Raw genomic sequence first — 26,417 nt, 5'->3', positions numbered from 1 at the left:
CCGGGTTGCTACACTTATTATGGATACCACATTTCCACCGCACACCCATCACCATTTTCATTGCATGATGGGTATCTATTGTTGGAGGAGCCTATTCCCATCACGATAGACCTCATTCACTACATTTCTCGGCTCCCGTGTAAAGGAAAGGACCCCGTGACCATAGCCAAAAGGAAAGGGTAGCAATTTTTTTCTTGCAGAAGCCATGAAGTCAAAATATAAGTTGGAGAAGAGGAAGAGGGGCTACGCCATCTCCAGCATCAAGGACAAAGGGGTACACATAGCAACCCAAATCTTGGCCGAAAAAGTTATGAGGAAGTTTCACTTCGATGAGGTATCGGTGCCAGTGGTCGCACTAGCCGAGCAGTGCGCGGAGGGGGTCCAGTTCAACTAGTCCAAATTCCTTTGCGAGCAATTTTTGTAGAACTGTTGTGAAGCCCAGGAGCAGGGTAAAACCTTCCACTATGCGTGGTTGTTGTTATCCATAATGCTCGTAGTGGGTGAACTACCAGAAGACAGTCAATTCCCCAACATTGACAGAGACTTACCGGAGGCCGTGAAGTATGCTTCGCTCTGGGCCACAAAGGATGCAAAATGGATTCACGATGCCAAAAATTTCAGGGTGATCATGGAGATGAGCATCCAGATGTGGATCAATCGAAGGTTGTGCCTGTCACCTATGGTGTACAACAATCTACAAAGTTTTGCAGCGTTCAAAGCTGACATGCATAATGTATACATCAGGGTATGCAAGGATACAACGAAGCAGTGGACAAAGCTTATGTTTATAGCCACTGACGACGCCATCTTCACTGTCTTGGAGACATGGCCTCTAGAATGGCTCATCCTAGACCTGGCAGAACTTGAGAAGGGGGCATCGCACAAGAAGAAGGATGATGCCAATCTGTGTGTCACACAATTGGCCGAGAAAAGGCAAAAGGAAACCACAGTAGTTATGGAAAGGGTAGCGCGGGAAGCGACACAAAAAGCCGCAGAAGAGAAACAGGTTGCAGAAGAAGCAGCAACAGCGCAGGTAGCAGAGGAAGCAATAACGAAGGTAGATGAGGACCAAGCAACGTCCTCATAGGGGCAGGAGGCAGAGGAAGAAGAAACAACATTGAATCCCCCCCAAGGCTTCCACACAACTAAAGCGCCCACACATGGCAGAGAGAACAGGACTGAGGAAGAAGGTCAAGGCCTCAAATTTGGCCATTAACCCGATCACCTTAACCGAAGGTGACCTCCATGACATCGGTGAGACGGTTCATGATGTCGCTAATGAGGCCCTTCAAGATTTTATGCAGGAGCACCAGACTGTGTTGGGGGCCCTCAGGGTGTAGTTGTAGGAGTTACAGGTGCGTCCCCCTCAGGTGGGTACCCTTTCTACCCACCTTACAGCAGGATCCCCGACAGCAGAGCAGATGTTCCACGCATGGATGTAAAACATGGTAGCGTTGCTGGAAGGGGCCCTAGTCATAGCAAATGTGACCGATAGATTTTCGGTTAACATGTTGAAAGGCCTTGGCCTTAATTTGGCTGCCCTTCCATGAGAAACATTATATCAGCTACAGGATGGGATAATGGTAGAGTTGCGTGCTAGGAAGATCCACGCGATCCAAGTTCTTAGAAAACAGAAGATAAAAATGGAACAACTCACCTTGCAGCATGACGAGTTGGTGTCACAAAATCAACACATGGAGCATATGGTAGATGATGCTTGCCAATGCGTCCCGGAGCTAGCCATCCCAGCAGATCTACTGGTAGAGGTGCAGATCCACAGATTGGCAACTAGAGTCCGCGAGGCCAGGGAAGAAACAACAAAGGTTTAGCTGGAGCTGAATCTTCAGATCACTGAGCTGCTGTTGAAGGTGCAGCCTTCCACTCCCTTGGAAGTCAGAAAACAACGTGCTAGTGCTATCGCAATAGGGTTGGAAGAAATTAGGGGTGCAGTGTGATACTGTACCGACATGTTGGAACAAGCACTTGAGGTCCTCACGACTTTGTAGGAGGACCTCAACATCCAGCACCTGGAGACATAGGTGCGAGAACACCAGCAGCAATATGATAGTGTTTGAGGAACTGTGCAAATAGTCATCCTCAATCAGCTACTTGTGAGGATGCAGCAAGCTAAGGCACTAAAGAGTAGGTGGATGCAGCGCGCCATAAGGAAGCAGTTCTCAAAGCACATGTTTGGCCATGGATTGACGATGCCTTCACAATCATGGTGAATATCGAAGGAAAGCTCGCGCACATATAGGGGATGCACGCACAGATGCAGGGAAGCATGTCGGACACAGAGATCTTAGAAGAATGGATGCAATAGGTTCAGCAAACAACAGCACAGTGCGCTGCAAACATCAGTACCATTCAAGAACAGTTGGAGGGACTTCACGCCAAGTTCTTCGCGCTGATAGAGTGACTCAATGGTGAGTCACGATGTTTGTGTTGGGTGCCTGTTGGGCATGGAATCCCCCCCAAGACATGTTTTGGGGCTCAATTCCCAAGTTTTGAGTTGATATTGTTGTAAAGCTCCACGAATTGCGGGTGCGAAATGTATGTTAAAGTCATATGATTGTCCACCTTAAGTTTTGAATGTAATGTCGGCCTACCCATGGTCTGCGGACCATGGAATTGTATAAATAGAGCGAGGCCCTAAGTTGTAAAGAAATCAAATAGAGAATGGGCATGAAAGGTGTTAGAGATTAGGTCAAAACGCGAAGTGTGTCTTAGGTCATAAAGTAGGAAAAGGCTTTGCAGCTGAGTGCGCAAAGGCCTAGTTGTCCGTAGTTGAGTGCATGGACCCCTGCAGCTGAGTGAGCAGGGTGGAGTTGAGTCTATAATTGGAGAAGAGATTAATAAAAAAAGGTTTTGTTACCAATTATGTGTATCTGTTATGAGTTATTATATGTTTGATATCATTTGCGAATATATTGTTTCTTTACTGCACACACTTGTATGAATTGTGAATATTGTTAAGTATAACTGAAAGCATACAAATAAGCTAAGTTAATCAACTAATATCAGATTACTAGTAAGGACTTGGGTAATAACATTGTTTGGCCCTCGAGTAGGGTTGCGCGAAGGAAACACCTCGGGCTGCGAGGAACAGGTAAGTGCGCATAACATCGTGAATGTAGGATCAAACTGCGGACCATTTGAACTCATCAGACATGTTTAGGGTGCGGAAACCTAATTCTAGCACCCTCCCCTACTACTTCAGGTGAGACCTCAGTCTATGCTTCATGGACTGTTGCCGAAAGGGCTAGTAGTACCGAGATTTGTTTAGCTAAATCACCTCTGAACCTGGAGGCCCCAATAAGCCAACACTCAAATAAGAAAGTGTTTGGATCATCTAAGTTTAGGCCATGGAAATGTGGAAGGGAATAGGGGCTTATATTTTTCATCTTAGTATCCCCATTGGTTTACCTGATGGGGAAGGTTGCCTCAACTCTTTCTCTATTTCCTATGTCATTTCTATTTTCATCTATTGGATCAGTAGGAATGGGTTCTTCTTCTCCTTCTTCCCCTATAGGTTCTTCAAATATTTTAGGTTCCTCACCTAAGGGTTCCTCCAGTTCACAACCACTGAATAAGAGGGAAGGTTGTTTGTTTGAAGCAGTGGGGGTATTTGCCAAAAAATTCCCTAAGTTATCCCTATTCCTATGAGGCATGAAAAAATGTTTTTGTTTTGTTTTGTTTTTTTTCAAACTTGGAAAGTACTTGCAGAATTAAAATTGCAGACTGAATGAAAACTCCTAAATGAAAAATTAATTGCTTGATTGAAATCTCATTTGAAGAATGCAAAGGAAAGCAAAGAATGCAGAATGGAAAAGGAAAAAACCTAAATTACATTTGAAAAAATGAAACTACTAGAAGAATATTAGAAACAAGAAATGGAAGAAAGAAATCAGTAATCACATATTACTCAGACACCTCCCCGGCAATGACGCTAAAAAGTGATGAGCATGAGTATTGCAGTAAGAATGTTGCAACTCCTGGGGCTACCAGCTTTACTTTATCAACCCGAGGTTCGTACAAACTTGGAGGTGACAAGTAAAAGTGATGGTTCTTCCTTTTTTCACTATTCAGCTGATGAGAGACCACTAGGGTTTTCAAGCCATACTTATATGGATTCATAAGAAGCTTGATTACTGATGAAAGAAAGAGAAATCTACTCTAGGAGAATGCTTGTCTACTGCAATAAGGAAAAGGACTAAAATCCAATGCTAAAAACACACCATTTCCTAACTAACTGCTGAGAAACTATGATTTACAAGAATTCTAAGCTAACATGTATGAAATGCTATTGTCCTAAGCATGGAAGTTCAAAACATCAAACATCACTACTGTGCATGTAAAGGACTGAAATAAATCTTTTTTGTTTCTTTTTATTCCTTTTATGGAAAAACAAATGTGAAAGCTAATCTCTTTTGGTGGTGTGGCAGGTGGCTTCAGGATGTTGGTGTATGGTTGGAAGGTTTGGGAGACCCTTAGGTGACCTTCTGTGTCTTCCTAGATGTTTTCCCTCAATTCAGCCTCAAAACAACCAACTATAGGAAAACCTACAGGATGTCCTAAAAACCTACAGGATTCCCTGTATTTCTACAAGATATATCCGAGAGCAAAACGATGGGTGTTGAAGGTGATGGAAGGCTTAGGGAAGGTGGTTGGTGCATGGAATGGAGTGAAAAGATGCCTAGGATCACCTAGAACTCAAAACCAAGGTTGGGAGATGGTTGGATTTGCTCAACATGCTTGGAGAAGTTTCCTTGAAGAATGATGAAATTTGTGAGGATCTTACTAGAAGTGAGGAATGATCATGGATGGATGAAGTTGGAAGGAGGTTGCTTGCTATGAGATCTCTCTCTACTTTTGAAACACTTGCACTGCATCAAACAATGATATTTGCCCAAAAATCATGTAAACAAGACAAAGTCCAATAAGCTAGAAAAACATAGTTTAATGAGCTCGTTGTCTAATTCATGCATGAGAAAAATTGTAGAATAAAATGGAATCATTGATGAGATCTACTGTAAGATTGAAAATGGAAGAAATGGTAATTAAGTCCTACACTTGAAAACTAATCAAATGCTGGTTCAAGTACAGTAAACTCTAAATTCTATGAGAAATTAGAAATTTGTCTTTTTGGGGCTGCATAGGGGTCCTTTCCTCAAATCATGATCCTTGAAGGAAGAGGTGAGGCAAAGATACGTACTGACATCTTTGTGATGCTCCTTTTATCCCTTCTAACCTATCGCTAAAGTAAAGCACAAATGGAAGCAAACTAATAAACAAACTAATCACATCTACATTACTTGCAATGAAATACTTCTAAGGACAATTTAACCATGAACCTATGAAACTAATCTAAGCATACAGATACAGGAAGAGGAGCCTTTGCTGCTAGGTTTGGGATCTAACCCAAGAGCTTCAGCTGTCTGAGTTAACTCAGTACAGGATCAAGAAAAAGATCATTCTCATTATCAAAATAGAAAATTACATAGCAATGTCTTCCACAAGTCTGGAGCTCGAAAATAACTAGTGTTTTTACAAAAAAAATTCAAATCCTAATGAGGCTCTAGGCCTCTTTATTTATAAAACTGAATTCCCCAATGACTTCCTTAAATATACAAAGGCTCGTCTCCCAAACTTGAGATGAACTAACTCTTTGACTATCACTTGCTCGGTTGCCTTTTGATCTTCATGACTTGGCTGCTTGTACTCTAAGCTGGTGCGATTGATGGAGAAATATTCGAATGAGGGAGGATTAAATGAGGAGGATTTACCTTCTACATTCTCTCTTCTTTTCCCATTCGAGTTTCAGACCATAATCTTGCCAAAATTACTTGATTTTCTCTTACAAACCTGCATTCAATGCACATTATTCCACTAGGCACAATATCTCACTTTAACTCATCTCATTAAACAAAATATAATAAAAAATGTAATAAATTGTGAGAAGAGTTGATTTGACTAAGCAAGGAGGTGAATTAAGGTCCATATAGTTACCCAATGATGAGGCTCATCACATATCTGTGATAATAAAGACCTCTGTGTAGGAAGAAAACACAGTCAATTTCTCAGCATAATTGTGATGAAAAGGATCTCAATGATCCCTCACTAACACACAATGTCTTGGCATTCATTCTAACATAGCCATAATCTCAAAATAATGATAATCATGATCTCATTCATGATATTGATAAGGAAGAACTTACAAGATCTCAGTACATCTCTCATATGTATATATACATATCTCATTGTTATAGCGAAGGGGAAACAAGTGTCATGTGAAGGAGCAACAATGATCTTGATGGAGGTGCAGTAGTGTTGTAGCAGTAATAATCTCAACGATGGCCTCGGTGATGCAAGTAGTAACGATCTTGGTGGTGCGGTAGTGATGGCATCAATGGTGCAGCGATGATGATGATCTCAGCAGTGACAAAGAAGAGGATTGGTCTCTTGGTCTTAGAGTCACCTAATATGTCAAGGGTCATGGTCTTGGTATTCATTAATGGAATCTCTATAAGAAGAATTTTTTGTGGGCCTTCCTCTCAAAGAGAGAGGTTTTGGCCTTGGAAGAGAGTCAACATCTTGTGTTCTTGTCTCTATTTTTTGGTAGTTATTTTATGAACTAAATAAGGCGCACTATAATAATAATAAGTGAAGAATGGAATAAGAAGAAAAATCTGAAAAACACCTCATAAATAGTTACCATGACTAGAAGAATCTCATTAACTCTAATTTCCCTAGATTCTTCAACATGGTATTGGAGCTAAGGTGTTGAAGTCAAAGGAAGGGCAGCAAAATGAGACATACAAGGATCAGTTTTCAGGAAAGACATCAAAGCAAGTTTAAGGGCTTTTTCAAAATTGAAATATGAGTCTACAACAACAAGGGTTTTTGACCACATAATAAAGGAGAAAGTCTACAACAAAAAGAGATTATATAGTCATCATCAAAAGGCCACCAAGACCCTCATAAAGTTGTCTACGAAGTAAGGTATCTCAAAGGACCTCAAAATAAAAGGTTACATCATCTTAGAGAAGGTCAAAATCCTAGAAGTGGTCCTGATCGACATGAGAAGAAGATAATCCAAGGAAGCAACAAATCATCCTCATAAAAAGATCAACCTTTTCTATTGAGGAAAAGGCTTTATCATTTGGAAGAGGATCATTCAAAAGGAATCTCTAATGCATCTACTTCAACTACTTCCAACAAGATCAAGGTGAAGATTTTATCTTCACATCTCAAGTAAGTATTTTCATTAATCAATTTGGAAAAATCACTGCATAATTGGAAAGAAATCTATAGGTTGGATGGGTCATCAAAATTCCTTGCATAAAATAAGGAGGATTATCAGAATACTCATAAGATAAGAGAAGTCAGTGAACATATCAAGGAAAAAGGTCTCCTTTGAATTCATGTGAGGGAACTCTTAAGGTCCTCTCAACCTTATGTAGCAAGAAGGGAGACATAAAAGCGATATATGAAATGCTAGAAGATATACTCTCTAAAATGTAGTGAAAAAGGTCATATCACTTAGACCTAATTGAATGTATCAAAGAATGAAGGGATATCTTCATAACATCTCAATTGGAAGATCTAGGAGAGATGATAAGAAGATAATAATCATTGTTCTAACTGATAGGCAAGGTAACAAATGTCCATGAACAAGAAGGTTACCTCATTTAAAAATTTGTGGTATCTATGCTAGATAGAGAAAGACAAGTTGATGGAAAACACATTGAAGGTTAAAGGATTCAAACATGTGCAAAAAGGAAAGGGAAATTTTGTCCTCAAACAAGACAAAATAGTAAAGCTAAGATTCAATTCTATGGAAATATTATAGAAAGAAGCTCATATCACTAGAAAGATGGAGGAAGATGAAGAAAAGGGTCAAGGAAATAGGGAGTAACATATCTATACTATGATATCGATGGTATCCCTCACAAAAGCATACTATCATAAACTCTTAAATCTTGTGTTATAGATATGACCAAGATAATAAGATGCGTCGTGGCATCATGGAATCATTAGAAACAAGATCTCATGAAATCACCATGGGAATCATGGAGGACAAAATCCATGGCAGACAAACATGAAGGATATGTCTCTTGGGAATCTCATTGGACATTGAAGGAAAGAAAGAAGTCATCCAAGAAAAGGCTCATCATACATCACGTCATAAAGGAAACATCTGCCAGATGGGGATATATAAGATCCTCAAGATTCTCTGATGGAATCCTCATCAAAGGTTTCACTAATCTAGAGAAGAAGCGAGTGTTTCATCAAAAACTTCAACTTGTGGAATTCATGGATGATGGTGACATAAGAGAAGAATCAGATCAAGGGGTTGAAGACACTTCAATCAAGGAAGCTACTGAAATAAACCTAGATGACCTATGTATGATTGTATTTAATATTATAATTCCATGTCATATGGTTACAGGTAACCAGGATCATTACTTCTATCTTGGGAAGCATGATCAAGAGAAAAATAATCTCCTGCTTTGAAAGGATGCAGGAAGGCATAAGTCACAATAGATGAAAACAACATACTATGTCCTCATATGAAGTATGATGTGGTTTAATACAATTAAGAAACTCTTATCAAAAACTCTTGGGAAAGGAATGTGTGAGGAAGGAAGAGATCGTGAGGTATGCAACCACAATGAAGGTAATAAATATCCAAAATACCAAGAAGATTTAACTAGGGAATCTCCTGAAAGGATAGGGAGACTCTGATAAAAGTCTGAAAAGATGAAGACCCTTGACAATGGATATCTTTGGGAGATGTGTCAACATGTATGCAATATTTTGATACCTATACGAAGATGTCATGATGAATAGCCATCTTGAAAGGTAAGATTTGATTTAATTCTATGATTTCTTGAATAATATCTCTGTTGGAAATAATACTGATGGGGGGGGGGGGGGTGAATCAGTATTATCAAGTCAATAATATTTCATTTCCATAACTAGATTCATATATGCTACTTCAGTTAATGAAACTTGCGTGTATACACAACTGTATTTAAGGCAACTAGCGTAAACCCTGCAACCTTATAATTTAGTTAATTCATCATATGTTGATCTTTAATCTGTGCATCAGAACCATATAAACAGTAACTAGGTTCAGTAAAAATAGAACAGACAATCACACACATGAACATAAGATATAAGGTGGAAACCCAATGTGGGTGAAATCCACCTGCTGCAATCGTCTCTATCTTCATTTTAATAAGAAAATTCTTTTTACAATTTTTGTACTGGTGCAGTCTTATACCAATACGCAGGCTTCTACCTGCAGAAGGCTACAACCTTCTCTCGTTCTCCAGCTTCTCCTGGAAGGGAGCTACAACTCCCTAGCTCTTGTACTGGCTGATGTGTTTACCAGTACGTCGGTGCTGGCCTACAGAAGGCTACAACCTTCTGTTTTCTTCCAAGGACCATGTTTCATAAATTTTCAGATTGGATCCATTAGCAACATCAATCAAACATCAAATATATCTGCATCAACCAATCTCCTTTGCACCAATCAAAACTGAATCAATTAATCACTTCTCAGAATGTTGTAACTAGAATATAGTAACAGCAACCAGAACCCAAGCCAAAACCCAAAACACTGCAATAGCAAACAGAAGTAGCTAAAGAATATTTTATGAGGTATACACTACTTCAATGTGTCGAACCTACGTACATACGTTGTTTTTTCAAGGCGAACCTGCGTACAGATCTTCAAATCAAATTTAAGATGTATACACTGTTTTGATATGCAGAACCTGCATGTATACATGCCTTTACTAAAGTGAACCTGCGTACATATCTGTAAATGATGATTTAAACTTTACAACAATTCCAAACATCAGTTATACCTAGATCATCATATTTACAGATTACAACATGCGCTAGTTATTCAGATAAAAGATCAAAATTACACAAATATACTTCTCTTCAAGCTTTAAGATCTTGACCCATCAATAGAACTTATCCTTCATCAAGTGCTCAGGTTCATCCTTGATTCAGATCCAGCTGTGCACCATAACCCAATAGCCTGTATTCTAGATCTTGTACTTCATTAGATACTCAATCCTTGAGTTATCTTGCCTAAAGATCTTCTCCTCCTTTTATAGTCTTAGGCCTTACTCAATACCATGGACCAAAACCACTTAGAACCAATACCTTGGACCAAATACTTGGGGTCAACACTTCAGACAAGATACTTTGGACCAATACCATGGATCAAAATACCATGGAACAAATACCATGGATCCAAAACTAAGTTTTCCAACATGTATGCACCTTTCCTTCCATGAAAGTGCGTGTGTACGGTATACGTACCTTTTGGTCTACAAACCCATGTGTACATGTGGCTTGTTCAATGGGGAACCTATGTATAACTCTCTTTCTTCATTCTATGAGTCTGAAATGTGATTTGTCATCTTAGTGAGTTGCCATCAAGGACAACACTTGTGTCATAGTGCCAAATCTGTGTCATAATACCAACAATCTTCCCCTTTGGACTTGATGGCAACCCCAAGTCACTCTCCCCCTTTGTCATCAAGGGCAAAGGGTTATGCTCCCCCTGAGTACATGCTGAATTCTCTGATATGCTGAAGTGTGCTGATTGAGCTCCATGCTTGAGTCCATGCTCCCCCTGAATATAAGCAAGGTCTGCAAAAAGATGACTCTATACATACATCATAAATGACCTTCCTATCACCAATGACTCATACATACATCCATCTCCCAACCAAGTGGGGATATACCAAGTGTTTATACATGTCAAAACAAGAACATTACATCATCCATCCCATGCATAGTGGGGAAACAAAATAGGTCGTTTCATGACCTTGACATTAAAAGATATACATGACATAGAGACCAAATATCTGAAACAAGACTATGATAGTTATTAGCAACTATCATTAGCAGCATCTGTCAATCACCATCCAGACCAGCAACTATGATCTCCCCCTGAACTTGTTCCACCTGAATAAAAAATAGCTATGAATTTGTATGAAGATATTCTAAGATAATGCTAACAATGCATTATTAGAAGTATATGCTCCCCCTAAACCTGTGCCAGATGATCACAGTCAGACTCATATCAGACTCCTTTCATCCTAAGTCGGGCACACTATTTTTCTTCAAACCAACATATACACGGCTGTATCCATAGCAACTGGCGTATGTACATGGATACGCTTCATGAAACTCGCGGATAACCACTTTTCTCTGAAACAGATAAGTTTCAGTAGCAAGATTATGAATCAACTACTCCCAGATTCTATCTGAGATATTCAAATGTCTCTCTAGACAGTGGTTTGGTGAATATATCAACAACCTGTTCTTTGGAGGGAACATACTCCAATTTGACCTTTTGTTCAAGCAATTATTCATGTAGAAAATGATATTTTATGGGTGTGTGCTTGGTCTTGGAATGCATGACAGGATTCTTTGAAATACTGATTGCACTTGTATTATCACATAGAATGGATATGGGTGGAGTACATGTGATCTGAATGTCTTGCAATGTTTGCATCATCGAAAGGAGTTGTGTGCAGCAAGATGCAGCAGCCACATATTCTGCTTCAGCTGTAGATAATGCAATTGAACTTTGTTTCTTCCTGAACCAAGGCACTAATATGGAACCCATATAGAATGCACCACCACTATTGATTTTTCTGTCATTAACGCTTCCTACCCAATCTGCATCTGTATATGCATGAAATGTAAGATCTGTATCTCTAGGATACCATAAACCAAAATTCTGTGTTCCTTGAAGATATTTGAAAATCCTTTTGACTTCGTGAAGGTGTGATTCTTTTGGATTGGCTTGGAATCTTCCAACTATTCCCACTACATGCATGATGTCTGGTTGGGTACTTGTTAGATAAAGCAAACTACCAATCATGGATCTGTAGGTTGGTTGATGTATTGCTGCTAATTCATCATTTGAGCTGAGACTACATCCTGTTATCATAGGGGTACATACTGGTTTAGAATCTTCCATGCCATATTTTTTCAAGATCTGCTTGAGATACTTGGTTTGTGATAGAAAACTACCATCTTTATTTTGTTGAACTTGTAGACCAAGAAAATATGTGAGCTCACCAAGCAGGGACATTTCAAATTCTTGCTGCATTACCAAAGAAGAATTTTGACTCATGGCTTCTTCATTGCTACCAAAAATGATATCATCAACATAAAAAACAAGTATTAGCAATTTATCATTATCAATCTTTGTATATAGATTGCTATCAACTGATGCTTTTGAAAACCTTGTTGATGGAGGTATTTTTCAAGATGGTAATACTAGGCCCTTGGAGCTTGTTTTAGACCATAGAGAGCTTTTCTGAGTCTGCATACAAGTTTTGGATCATTTCCAAGGATGAATTCATTTGGTTGCTCAATATATGCTTCTTCTTCTAAGTCCCCATTCAGAAAGGCATATTTTACATCCATTTGGTATACTCTGAATTTCTGAAAACTAGAAAGAGCAAGGAACATTCTTATGGCTTCAAGTCTAGCAACAGGTGCAAAAGTTTCTTCAAAATCTATACCTTCTTGTTGAGCATATCCTTTACAAACAAGTCTGGCCTTGTTTCTAATAACTTCACCATTTTCATTCAGCTTTTTTTTGAATATCCATTTGGTTCCTATGATATTCTTATCATGAGGTCTAGGAACTAATTCCCAAGTATTATTCTTTTCAATTTGCTCAAGTTCTTCATTCATGGCCTTGAACCAACATTCATCTTTGCATGCTTCATTTACATTTTTATGTTCGATGGAGGAAAGCAATGATAAATAGTTTGAAGCTTCTGTAATAGTTCTTCTTGTCTGCACACCTGCCTCTTTCTATCCCAAAATTTGAGTCTCTGGATGATTTTTCTGAACATAATTGGATGGAGTCTTTTCTTCTATCGTTATCTATTCTTTTGGTGCTTCATTGGTTTCTTCTTCTTCAGAATTAGTCTAATTTGATGTGGAAGGATAATCCTCATCTTCTCCACAATCTTCGATTTTTACCTACTTTGGATTTTTGCCTGCTTCATCAACCACAACATCAATACTTTGAATAATTTTCCCAAGTATTTTATTATAACACTTATATCCTTTTCTTCGGGAATAGTAACCAAGGAGAATGCCTTCATCTTCTCTGGGGTAGAACTTGCCAATTTTTTCATCAGTCCTTTTGATGTAACATTTGCTTCCAAAAACTTTGAAATATTTTATAGTAGGAGTCTTACCATACCAAAGTTCATGTGGAGTTTGAGTGTTGTTTACCCGAATGTTTGCTTTGTTTAGAATGGTGATGACAGCAAATGCAACTTCACCCCAGAAGGTTGTAGGAGTTCCAGACACATCTAGCATGGCACGATCCATTTGTTGAATAGTGTTGTTCATACTTTCTACCACTCCATTTTTTTGAGGAGTCATTGTGGTGGAGAATTCTCTATTTATTCCACATTCTTCACAAAAGTCAAAGAATTCATCTGAGGTAAATTCCCCTCCTCGATCAGATCTGAGGTATTTGATTTTGCGATCTGATTCATTTTCAACCAAAGCTTTGAAGGCTTTGAACTTTTCAAATGCTTCATCTTTATGCTTTAGAAGTCCTATCCAACATATTCTGGAAAAATCGTCAATGAACAATATAAAGTATTCTTCTCCACAAGGTGAATTTTTCCTTGATGGACCACATAAATCAGTATGAACAAGTTCAAGAGGCTTACTAGTTGATCCTTCCTTCTCAGGGAAATGTGCTCTGGTTTGCTTACCAAATTGACATGATTTGCATATTGTATTTTCTGGAATGCTGATATCAAGAATATCATGAACAACTTGGAATTTTCATGCTTTTGAGGGAAGCTTAGATGCCCCAATCTTCTGTGCCATAGCTAGTGTTCATCATTTTTGCTTAGATAACATTGTTTTTGTCCTCCCTTGAGTATGTATAAGTTGTTTGGAGTTCTTATGCCTTTGATCATGGTTTCTCGTATATCAAGCTCACAAACAACACATCCATTTGATCAAAATACTACTTCATTTCCTTAATCACACATTTGAAAGACACTCAATAGGTTATGCTTTAGACCATCAACATACATAACATTCCCAGCTTTAACTTTTTCTTTTAAGAGAATAGAACCTTTACCTTTTATGATAGCAGGAGTGTCATTTCCAAATGAGACCTTCTTTTCCTTTTCTAAGGCATTGTATGACTGAAGTTTTTCGTTATTACCTGTCATGTGTTTCAAGCATCCACTGTCGATGTACCACTGATTTTCTTGTCCTTCTGCATACAAGGCTATACCACATATTTCTATTTTCGGTTCTTTCTTTCCCCATATTTTGGGACTCAATGAAGTTTGTTCCTTCTAAGATGTTTGCCGAAATTTACTCCTGCATTCAGAATCTTCATGACCGAAGTTTTTATAGATAGAGCATTCTATTTCATTTTCAAGAAGCGAAAAGTTATTGTAGGTCCTTTTCATGATCCCTGTCACATTACTTTGATTTCGTGCTTCTCTAGTCATGATGGTCTTGTAAGCAACACATTGAGCATCTTTGTGTCCAAAGTTATGACATGAAAAACATTGGCCATTAAAGTAGTTCCTGGGACTATTGAATCTATTGACTTGGTGATTGTAGTTTCCATTGACATTCATTCTTGAAGCAAATTGGGTATGATTTACCTGAGGTTGGTTGTAGCTTTTGTTCATCCTTGAAGTAGATTGAACCCAATTTACTTGATGATTTGCTTTATGCCTTTGCTGACGACTGTCAAACTGTTCACTGCTCTTTGCTGCATCAAGATAGCTTTTAGTGGAGGTTGACAGCTTCTATACTTGAGATGCTTCTTCAATATATCCAAGACCTATCTTTATTGGAGGAGAATGTTGCACTTTGATAATTTCATCTAAAGTTTTTGATCCTTTAGCAAATCTTAGATTGAGAGCTTTTGTTTTCTCAATATCTTTTCTTAGACCCACAATTTTACATTCTAGTTTTTCATTGTGTTTTTCTCTTTCAGCAAGTTGGAATGTCAAAGTATCTATAATCATATTTTTTTCTTCTAAACAAATTTTGAGTTTAGATATTTCTTCATAAAGATCATCCTCATCTAAAGCATCCAGGAAATCATCATCTTCAAAAGCCATCAAAAGTCTATAGTCATTATTATTTTCATCTTCATCACTATTTGGTAAACCATCACTATCTTCATGCGTATAGTAGCTCTTCTTACTTACACTTTGTTTTCTATTCCATTTTGTTGATTCCTTACCTTTATCAAGCTTATCTTTATGAGGACATTTGGTAGCATAATGACCGACTCTTCCACAAGCAAAACATTTGAAAGGTAGTTTACCTCTGAATCTTCCAGAACCCCGTTGAAGGTTCTTGACAACATTTGCTTCTTCCTCTCCTTCTGAAATATGTCCTGATTCATTGAGTTTTTCTCTTCCTAAAGCTTTGAATGCGGCTTCTCTCATATTTGATGGACCTCCTTTTCTCATTTCGAAAGCAGTTAAGATTCTGTGCAGATGTGTCATAGTAATATTCTGAAGATCTTGCTTCTCTTCTATGGCAGAAACTTTTGATTCAAACTTAGTAGAGAAGGATATTAAAACCTTTTCAACTAAAGTAACTTATTTTATCTCTTCACCCAAGTTTTTCATGCAGTTAACAATCTCATCTATACGTAAGAAGTAACTAGCTATACTTTCATCATTGTGCATTTTGAGAGTTTCATATTGAATTCTGAGAGATTGTAGTTTTGCACGTTTTACCTGATTGTCTCCTTCATAACTTAGAACAATCTTGTCCCATATTTCTTTGGTGGTCTTGAGCTGCATAACTTTGACAAATTCTGATTGTGACAGACTCCCAAATAATGTATTGACAACCTTGACATTGGTTTCATATTGCTTTTTACCTGTTGTATCTATAGGAATTGCTGATGGAAATGTATATCCTCCTTCCACGATTTCCCATACATTTGTTCCAAGAGATTAAAGATAGGTTGTGGTTCTTACCTTCCAATAAACGAAGTTGCTCCCATCAAATATTGGTGGTCTAATGGATCCCTCTCTTTCGTAGTTACTCATGATGATAGATCTTCCTTCAAGCGATCAAGCTTCTTCTTAAGGACTTGCTCTGATACCAATTGTTGGAAATAATACTTAGAGGGGGAGGGGTGAATCAGTATCATCAAGTCAATAATATTTCATTTCCATAATCAGATTCATATACGCTACTTCAGTTAATGAAACTTGCTTGTATACACAACTGTATTTAAGGCAACTAGCATTACCCTGCAAACTTATAATTTAGTTAATTCATCATATGTTGATCTTTAATCTGTGCATCAGAACCATATAAACAGTAACCAAGTGCAGTAAAAATAGAACAAAGAATCACACACATGAACACAAGATATAAGTTGGGAACCCAATGTGGGTGAAAACCACCTGCAACAATCGTCTCTATCTTCCTTTTAATAAGAAACTTCTTTTTAAAATTTTTGTACTAGTGCAATCATATACCAGTACGTAGGCTTCTACCTGCAGAAGGCTACAACCTTCTCTCATTCTCTAGCTTCTCCTGTAAGGGAGTTATAACCCCCTAGTTCTTGTACTAGCTGATGCATTTACTAGTACATAGGTGCTAGCCTACAGAAGGCTACAACCTTGTCTTTTCTTCCAGGGACCATGTTTCATAATTTTCAGACTGGATCCATCAGCAACATCAATCAAACATTGAATATATCTTCATCAACCAATATCCTTTGCACCAATCAAAACTGAATCAATCAATCACTTCTCAGAATGTTGTAACCAGAATACAGTAATAACAACCAGAACCCAAGCCAGAACCCAGAACACTAGAACAACAAAAAGAAGTAGCTAAAGCATATTTTATGAGGTATACACTACTTCAATGTGTCGAACATACGTACATATGTTGTTTTCTCAAGGTGAACCTGCGTACATATTTGCAAATCAAATTTAAGATGTAAACATTGTTTTGAGATGGAGAACCCGTGTGTATATGCGCCTTTGCTAAAGTGAACCTGCGTACAGATCTGTAAATGATGATTTAAACTTTACAACAATTCCAGGCATTAGTTATACCCAGATCATCATATTTACAGATTACAACATGCACCAATTATTCAGATAAAAGATCAAAGCCACACAAAGATACTTCTCTTCAAGCTTTAAGATCTTGACCCATCAATAAAACTTATCCTTCATCAAGCGCTCAGGTTCATCCTTGATTAAGATCTAGCTGTGCACCATAACCCAATAGCTTGTATTCTAGATCTTGCTCTTCATTAGATATTCAATCCTTGAGTTAGCTTGCCTAAAGATCTTCTCCTCCTTTCATAGTCTTAGGCCTTACTTAATACCATGTACCAAAACCACTTAGAACCAATACCTTGGACCAAATACCTGGGATCAACACTTTGGACAAGATACCTTGGACCAAAACCATGGACCAAATACCATGGACCCAAAACTAAGTTTTCCAACATGTATGTGCCTTTCCTTCAGTGAAAGTGCATGTGTATGCTATACGCACCTTTTGGTCTACGAACCTATGTGTACACGCGGCTTGGTCAATGGGGAACCTGCGTATACCTCTCTTTCTTCATTCTGTGAGTCTGAATTGTGATCTGTCATCTGAGTGAGTTTCCATCAAGGACAACACCTGTGTCATAGTGCCAAATCTGTGTCATAATTCCAACAATCTCGATGAATTCATGCATGGCTACTGGAACAAGAATTGAGACTACAAGTACAACTAGCATTCATGCGGTGGATGGAAACTCCTGAAGGAAACATGATGAGGAGGAAGTAGCCATATGATGAAGGTTCTAGATATGAAGAAGGCCACTTTCCCTAAAGAAAGAAATGACATGATGAACTAAGAAGGAAAGTGATGGATGGTTGATGCCCTACAAGGAAGAAGCTTAACTGAATTCCATGACATCAAGGAAATAAGTTGATCAAGTAGCTGAAGAACCCATGAAGAAGAAGTTGTTCATGAAAAGATAAGTCCCTGATTAAGAGGGAGCTTGGATTGGGTCACCCCTGATTAAAAAGGAGTGACCATTGCATTTTTCTATTTCATGTGTCATGCACTAGGGCAAGACTAACAACCGTAAGTCTTAGTGGAGGCCATGAAGAGAAATGTAGACGCGTGATGAATGTATCCTCCCTAATTGAGAGGGAGAGATAGACACAACGTTCTTGTCTTCACTTGGAAGAAATAATGTAGGATTGGTTAATCATCTAGCATTTGATTCTCTTTGAGTATGTGTAGGGAATCCAAGATAAGAGTAGGCAAGAGGACCGATATTCTTTGAGGGCTGGGAACCCAAGATTAGAATTTCATACTCAGTGAATACCCATGCAGGTATGTACCTTGAGAGACAATAATAAATGTGTCTATAGTCATTGGTCTCGCCAAAGTTGTGCTATGTGTTGAAAATGGCAACAAGAAATGCTAAAAAAAGAAGTGCTAAAAATAGCATTTCTATAAAATAGCAATTCAGGTATCAATGTTGGACATAGCAATAGGGAATGAAAAATGGAAGTGCTAAAAATAGCTTTGCTATAAATAGTATTTCGGGTTAGATTCCAATTTTAGTTAGTCCCTGAACTAAAATTCAAATTTGATCTTAGCAGCTGTTTGTAAAATAATAAATTAATTCACCATGAGTTAATTAGTTGTAGAAAATCAAACATGAAGTCTATGTGGGGACATGCAATAGTTTCTCCATTGATTGAGGAATTTATCCATCAGTTAAAGAGATAAGGATGAGTTGTAATTAGTTAGCTTAGTTAACTGAGTTAAGTTCAATTAGATTAATTCAAACAGTTTATTGAATTAATTGTGAGTTCAGTTAGTTAATGCTTGCATGCATGCAACTGCTACACTTCAGATAACTGAATATTCTCTCATCAATAACTCATGCATGTTAGTTTAGAGAAAGACCCAGTTGAGATCAGAGGAGGAACAGTGTACTATTAGTTGGATGGATTTTTCCTATAAAGGAAACTCATCTATGCAAAAGGATTTATCTCCTTTAGGTTTGTGCAGTTATTTTAGAGGTCAAAGCAGTGTGTGAAGGGTTATTACACACAAGTGGCAGCTTGAGAACCAAGGAGAAACTGCGCAAGGAAATAGGAGGCTTGGAGGACTGAAGGAAGGCACAGGTGTTGTCTATTCTATCTATGGGTAGGAGAGGGATTGTACTGAGAGCCGGATAGCTTGTGAGCTAAAGTTTTGTGTATTCTGAACATATTTCCACTTGTATGATAATACAGATATTGGGGTTTTAGGCTGAGGCTTTCCCCAAGTTATTTCTTCTATGTTATGTGTGATTGATTTCTCATTCTTAGTTATATGTGTTCTCATTGATCGTGCTCAAATTGATTAAGCTTCCGAAAAGTGTTGTAGAAGTAGATCTTGTATTGTGTTTTAGTATATTGCATAATATGTTGATCTACAATGGGAATTTCTACATGGTATGAAAGCAAAGGTGATGAAAGCAGAGAACAGTATACGAAGAAGAGAATTCAAAGTAAAAAAAAAAAAAAATGGGCCACGAGTTTTCAGAGCAGATCTGAAAATTTTTGTGCAAAATTTTCAGAAACAAATAGCAGATCTAGATTGCTTGTTGAAAAAGACCCAAATTCAAAAACAAAATCGGTTGAATTGGAGTTCGAATGAGGGAGATTTCACTGATTTAAAATCAGCTCTTTTTCCAAAAAATTTCATGACGATGGGAAAGATGAAACAGATTGGTGTGCTAGCCAAGAATCTGTATGCACTTGAGGTACAAAATGCATGCAAAGCCTTGAGGAGTAAGGCAAAGGTTAGATACTTGGTGGTTGAGAGGGAGAGTACATTACCTCTCAACCTGCAACGCCAGAAGAAGTATTAGACAATTGTGGAGGAGCCACAATTGGTGAAGCAACTTCAGGAGGTTGTGGAGTAGCCACAACTGGAGAAGTTGAGAGGAGACTGAGTGGAGGCATCCACTCATGCAGAGACATCTAGTAGGGGGAAATTTTGAGCCAAGTGGGAAGAAGGATCACATGGATCCATACCTCCGAGTGGGAGGTGGGGTAATGTGGAGTGATCGTCCCAAGAAGGCTGGAATAGTGGCAGGATCCTTGAGGTACCCAACCTCTTTGATTCAACTTTGCTACAGTAGGCCCGATGAGGAGTACCAGGACTAGCTTGGTGGGTAGAGATAGATGCAGATGGAGCGGCAGAGAGAAATACAGTGTAGGAGTCCCAAGACTGTGTAGACCTAGTAGGCTGCAGCAATGCGAGAGGCACAAAAGTGTTGCACAAGTGCAAGATGGAATAGAGAGGTGTGCAATGGCGCGAGATGCATGGAGTGTTGCAGTAGCTCATACGTCATAGAGGGAGCACTTGTCAGTGGCAAAGGAAGCTTCAGCATCAGAGGATGTTTCTAGCCCAACAGGGAGGTCAGTTGGGAGATTTTTTTTTTTTGTTTCTAGAGTTGTTGAGAAATAACGCTTGGGAGAAGTGTTGCATGTAGAACATTCCAAAGTTTTAGGATCAAGTTCAAGTTGAATGCCTTTCTTGTTGAGAGGGAGTGTTGAAAATGGCAACAAGAAATGCTAAAAAGAGAAGTTCTAAAAATATCATTTGTATAAATAGCAGTTCGGGTACCAGTGTTGGACATAGCAACAAGGAATGAAAAATGGAAGTGCTAAAAATAGCTGTGCTATAAATAGAATTTCGGGTTAGATTCCAATTTCAGTTAGTTGCTGAACTAAAATTGAGAAGTAAAATTCGAATTTGATCTTAGCAGTTGTTTGTAAAATAATTAATTAATTCACCATGAGTTAATTAGTTGTAGAAAATCAAACATGAAGTCTATGTGGGGACATTCAACAGTTTCTCCATTGATTGAGGAATTTATCCATCAGTTAAAGAGATAAGGATGAGTTGTAATTAGTTAGCTCAATTAACTGAGTTAAGTCCAGTTAGATTAATTCAAATAGTTTGTTGAATTAATTGTGAGTTCAGTTAGTCAATGCTTGCATGCATGCAACTACTGTACTTCAGATAATTGAATATTCTCTCATAAATAACTCACGCATGTCAGTTCAGAGAAAGACCCAGTTGAGATCAGAGGATGAACAATGTACTATCATTTGGATGGATTTTTCCTATAAAGGAAACTCATCTATGCTGAAGGATTTATCTCCTTCAGGTTTGTGCAATTATTTCAGAGGTCAAAGCAGTGTGTGAGGGATTATTACACACAGGTGGAAGCTTGAGGATCGAGGAGAAACTACGTAAGGAAATAGGAGGCTTGGAGGATTGAAGGAAGGCACAGGTGTTTTCTATTCTGTCTATGAGCAGCAGAGGAATTGTACTAAGAGCTGGATAGCTTGTGAGCTAAAGCTTTCTGTAATCCAGACATAATTCCACTTGTATGATAATACATAGATTGGGGTTTTAGGTTGAGGCTTTCCATGGGTTATTTCTTCTGTGTTATGTGTGATTGATTTCTCATTCTCAGTTATATGTGTTCTCATTGATCATGCTCAAATTGATTAAGCTTCTGCAAAGTATTGTAGAAGTAGATCTTCTATTGTGTTTTAGTATATTACATAATTTGTTGATCTACAGTGGGAATTTCTACACTCTGATCTAATGAGAGATAGAGTTTTCAGTCAAGACCCTGTTGTGGAAACAATTTTGGTTATTATGATGCTATACAGATGGGTTACCAATATGATTCTTCTTATGAGAGATTATTTAGATTGAGAATGACCAAGTACCATTATGAATACCTCCCTAGTTAAGAGGGAGTCTCAAATAAAGTGTAACTAGGTTCGGTCTTCGTAAATGTAATTTTGATCTTTGTACTTGTAAAAGAAAAGAAATATTGTTTTTGTAAATTATGAAATGAGTTTCTTGCTCATTGCATAGGTCTAGCACGTGTTGAAGTGTTATAGGAAAGTCAAAGAGTCAAAGAAAATGTTGAAGAGCTCTTCATGAGAATATATAAAATGTATATGAGTCAACCTAGTGTCTAGATTAACCCTCCAAGACAAGAAACATCCTCTTGAAGAAGTCAGCCAACAAAATGATGTAAAAGTAGTCATGTTAGATCAAATAAAAGACACAATGGTTCCCACATGCATGTCGGCTTATTATGGAGACATAACCAATATAAATACCCAACTAGGGTCACCACAGAAAACATAGAAAAACTCACTCTCAGTAATTTCTTATTGGTGCAGGAAGCTCTGAACCTTCGGACAAGTACAGTGGTTCAGGATTTTCGGACAAGTACAACGGCTTAGGAATTTTGATAAGTGCAGTAGCTCAGTTTTGGATAAGCATCAATGTGCTTTCAGATGGGTTCCATAGTAGTGTAGTCTTGGTATATCTATGATAACAAAGATCTCTATGCAAGAAGAAAACACAATAAATTTCTTGACATAATTATGATGATAAGGATCTCGATGATCCCTCACTAACACACTTTGACTTGAAATTCATTTTGACATAATGATAATCACGGTCTCAATCATAATATTGATAAGGACATAGTTACAATATCTTTGTACAACTCTCATATGTATATATACATATCTTGTTGTTATAGTGAAGGGGTAGCAAGTGTCATGTGAAGGAGAAGAAATGATCTTGATGGAGGTGCAACAGTAATAATCTCAGTGATGGCCTTAGTGTTGCAAGTAATAATGATGTTGGTGGTGCAGTAGTGATGGCCTCAATGGTGCAACAGTGATGATGATCTCAGCAGTGACAAAGAAGAGGATTGGTGTCTTGGTCTTGGAGTGGCGTAATAGGTCAAGGGTCATGGTCTTGGTATTTGTCAAGTGGAATCGCTATAAGAAGAATTTTGTGCAGGTTTTCCTCTCAAAGAGTGAGAGGTTTTGGCCTTGGCAAAAAGCCAACATCTTGTGTTCTTGTCTTTTTGTGTTGGTAGCTATTTGATGAACTAAAGAAGACACACTATAATAATAATAAATGAAGATTGGAATAAGAATAAAAAGTTGGAAACACCTTACAAATAGTTATCATGACTAGAAGAATCTCATTAACTCTAATTTCCCTAGATTCTTCAAAAGGTCAGTGAGGAGGAACCACCAGCAGAGAATGTCGTAAAGCTCTCCCTCGTGATTAAGGAATCAAAGAACAAACTGGCAAAGATAAAATTTGAGTATGAAGTGTAGATACCAGAGATGCAAATAAGGTTGCAACTAGCCACGCCACTAGAATTATAGGAGCAGAGGCAGAAAGACTTAAAGGCAGAATTGAAAGGCATCTCTGACACAATGGTGGACTATGGGAATTTATTGGATGACATGATGCAGTTTTGGAGCTCACTGCAGGAATATCCAAACATCCAAAAGATCAAGGACAAATTACAAGTGAAGAAGAAGTAGCACGACGAAATATTGGTAGCTCTAAATACCCTACTAGTCTTACAGAAACTCACCAGCATTAATGAAGGGAAGAACCTCCAAAAGCAGATAGATGGTCTTTGAAGGAAGGAGAAAATTTTGCAAGAAATGACTCAACTATGGCAAGATGATGCTCTCAAACTATCTCAGGTAGTGGATGAAAAGCTCAAAGAGTTGAAAAAAAGGGAGGAATAAATATTGTAGAAGGTTTTTGGCCCAACCACAGAGACATTTCCGGAGGAGGACCGCAAATAGGAGAAACCAATGAAAGAGACAGTCCAACAGTATAATGCAATCTACAAAAGAATTGCAAAAAAGATAAATGGAACCAAATCTGAGTGACTCGGGATGATTCATGGGTGAGCGTTGGGGGCCTGTTGGGCGCAACCCAACTTGGTCCAAGTTTTGGGTCAAAGACTTCGCAGTTTGAGGAGCGGAGCGTGCAGGGCTAGCAAAGTTCTATTCATCATGAAATCCTCAAGGGCTTTGGGGTGGGTCAAAATTCCCTTATTTGGTAACGGGTTTCGGGTATTAGTCCATTTTTTTGTCAAATCCATGGGTTGTGGACTATGTTCTTGTAGTAATGAAGTCTATATAAATAATATTTAATACTTTGTCGAATGGATAATAGAAGAAGATATCTAAGCATAGATTATTTCTATTCTCTATCTTGAGTCTGTATTTTTGGGGGAAGGCTCTGCAACTGAGTGCATGGAGGCCTTGATGAGGATGATTTCAAAGACCACCTGCAGTTGGGTGTATAGGTCAGGGAAGAGCATGTATTGAAGATCCTTACTTTTAAAGAAGAAGTTTTGGCAAAGTATTGTGTATATTTTTGTGTTCATTCTTTATTTTTATTGATATCATTATGCATGATTTTTATTGAATTATGTGAAAGAATATATGTTATACTATTTTCTTTTATGTCTATGCATTAAGTACCAATCTGTGTAGTTAATCATCAGCGCAAAGATTCATATACGCAAAGTTGTAGGTAGATATAAGACATAAGTGAACACATGGACGCCACAACACAGATATCTCTTTGGTTGCAGAAACTAGGTTATGCAACCTCCCATAACTGCTTCAGGTGAGACTGCAATTTGCTTGTAGTTCGTTTTCGAAAGGGCTAGTGGTTGAGGGTTTTTTTGGTCCACAACACACTCTAAACCTGGGTTAAGCCCCCTTAAACCAAAACTAATCCTTCCTTCTCAAAACGCATGTACCAAAAACCAAAATGAAGTTTTGTTCAAAAGTGAGGTTGTTAAATTCTCTTTTTACAATGTCTTCGGTGCTATGCCATGATGCATACATATAAGAAAGGGTCTCCTCTTCAGAAATTGTAGCAAGGGCATGACCCTATGGAGGAAACCATTTGGACATGGAAAGAAAAATATGAAGGAATCCAAAAATAAAATAAGTGGACCAAGCATAGACATAATTAGCAGCCTCAAATTATTCTTGAAGAAGATAGTTAGACCAATTGAGTTAATCACCATGAACAAATACTTTAGTAATAGAAATGGAATCCACCATACATTACCCTCTGGTGTAGTGGCATGTGAGCTTGGTGGAAATAATTGTAGCAGCAACATAGACCAACATGTTTTTGGTCATATCTAGAACCACTCCTTGACCTTTCCGAGTGGTACCATACTTCTTATACAAGTTGTTCTCATTCATTTTCTTCCCACACTTAGTTATTTTCTGAAAGGCCAAATTAACATAAGAACCATAGGAAGATAGTCTAGTGATGTTGTGAATGTAAATTTCATGGATGGGGTATTCACGGTCTCACCAAAGAGACCCCCCATGAAGTTGGATGATCAAAAACTTTGCACAACACATTACCTCGCTAGTGGTGCCAAACACAGGTAAGTCCCTTAGAAGGAGTTGGGTGGATTTCTTTAACTGATAGAAAGTAGTTCTAAATGTCATGGTAGAATGAGCATTGGGATGATTATTGGGCTCTATAAAAATATTAGTCTCAAGCATAGGAAATAGCGTGGAATCAGACCGGTCATTATCCACAAGATTAGCTTTATCGTACCTTCCCAACATATCATCTTTAGAGCGTATTCAAGAATCAATAGGGTACAGACTGAGAGTGGGTTTAACTGAGCGAACCATATTCATAGGGAAAATGGTGTACACAAATTGAACAGGAGGATGAGAAGGTAGAGAAGGTTTAGGGGTGGGAGATAATGGAGCCAGAGCAGAAACTGAGAATGGATTATCGGAAAATATGAGGGTGAAGACAAGAAGCAAGAAGATATAGGGAAATCGACATAGAATTAACCATTAGGCGCGGGAAATGTGACACATGTGGTGACGTTATAGAAAATGTAATAGAAGAATAGAATCTTATAGGGATTTGGGATAAGGATTTGGAAACTAACTTTGGAATGATTGGGAAAGTTGGCATATAGGAAAAGCATTAATGACTCTGACAAAACAAGATACAGAAAAAATCTCCCCAACCACAATTGGTTGCGTCGGATCACGACTAAATAATGGAAGTCACTTGTGGAAAATATAAAACCTACAAAATACCAAACAGACAAAAGGATGTTATTGACACAACTATCCTAACTCATAACTGTGAATCTTGTAAGGAGAGATCTCTTTAATTGGAAGTTGAACTAGAAAACTAGGGTTTCAGGCGAGCACCATTCACCCATCTAGAAAACAAAAACCATTTAACTGAGAAATTTGAACAACACCAAATTCTCTAATATCCAAAACATAAAAAGGACCGATCCAATGAATTTGGATCTTACCAGGATGTTTGTGATGCTTTATATCGTAGAGTAATACTTGGTCACTCACATAGAAGGACTTCTTTTTGATATGATGACCATGCAAAGCCTTTTGATGCTCCTTTTCAACTGTCTGATGAAAATAGGTCAA

This window comes from Pinus tabuliformis, chromosome 9 (genome assembly GCF_031772625.1).
Source record: "Pinus tabuliformis cultivar Carrire ecotype Pingquan chromosome 9, CPIR1, whole genome shotgun sequence".
Lineage (NCBI taxonomy): Eukaryota > Viridiplantae > Streptophyta > Pinopsida > Pinales > Pinaceae > Pinus > Pinus tabuliformis.
This window is presented reverse-complemented; position numbering follows the sequence as displayed.